The sequence below is a fragment of the Cynoglossus semilaevis genome, chromosome 19 (genome assembly GCF_000523025.1).
Source record: "Cynoglossus semilaevis isolate Cse_v1.0 chromosome 19, Cse_v1.0, whole genome shotgun sequence".
In the NCBI taxonomy this organism is placed as follows: Eukaryota; Metazoa; Chordata; class Actinopteri; order Pleuronectiformes; family Cynoglossidae; genus Cynoglossus; species Cynoglossus semilaevis.
In genome coordinates this window covers 13,941,537-13,942,175 of record NC_024325.1, presented here as the reverse complement: position 1 = coordinate 13,942,175, position 639 = coordinate 13,941,537, and positions in this window count along the sequence as shown.

The window sequence follows — 639 nt, the reverse complement described above, 5'->3', positions numbered from 1 at the left end:
CCCAGAGGGCGCTAATGAAATTGAAAAAAAAATAAAGAAAAAAAAGAAGAACTTTTCAGGCCGCGACATCCAATCAGCGACAAGTTTATCCCAACGTCACTTCCCTGTAGTCAAGCGGAGAAGTTTGCGAACAATGGCGGGAATGCGTCGAGTTCGGGCATCAACACCGCCGCCATGTTTGATCGGAACCGGAATTAAAAAAAGAAGAGACAAGAGTTAAAGTTAGTTAAAGTTAGCACTCTTTGGTAAGTTGTGACTCTTTCTGTGTTCTTTTTTACTACGTTACTGACTATATTTCGCTGACTTTCTCGACGCTATAGGCGTTTCTTTTTTTCGTCTGTTGCGTTTAGTGCCATTGAAATTTAATACATCCGATACTTTGTTCTTGCTGTGCAGTTGGACAAAAACTGTTTGACAATATTAAATTATACATTTTGGTCTGTAGACGAAATTTTCACATTTGGAAAATTCGGACTTCCTCCCAAAAAAAAAAAAAAATCACGCTTGGAATCCTTCCGAAATTTGGCTGGCGGTGAAATGCAGTCTGTCATCCATCTGTCCCTCCCTCACCCTCTCTCTCTCTCTCTCTTTCCTTCTTTCTGCCTCTGTCCACCCCCCCACCCCCCATTGCCTCACCCT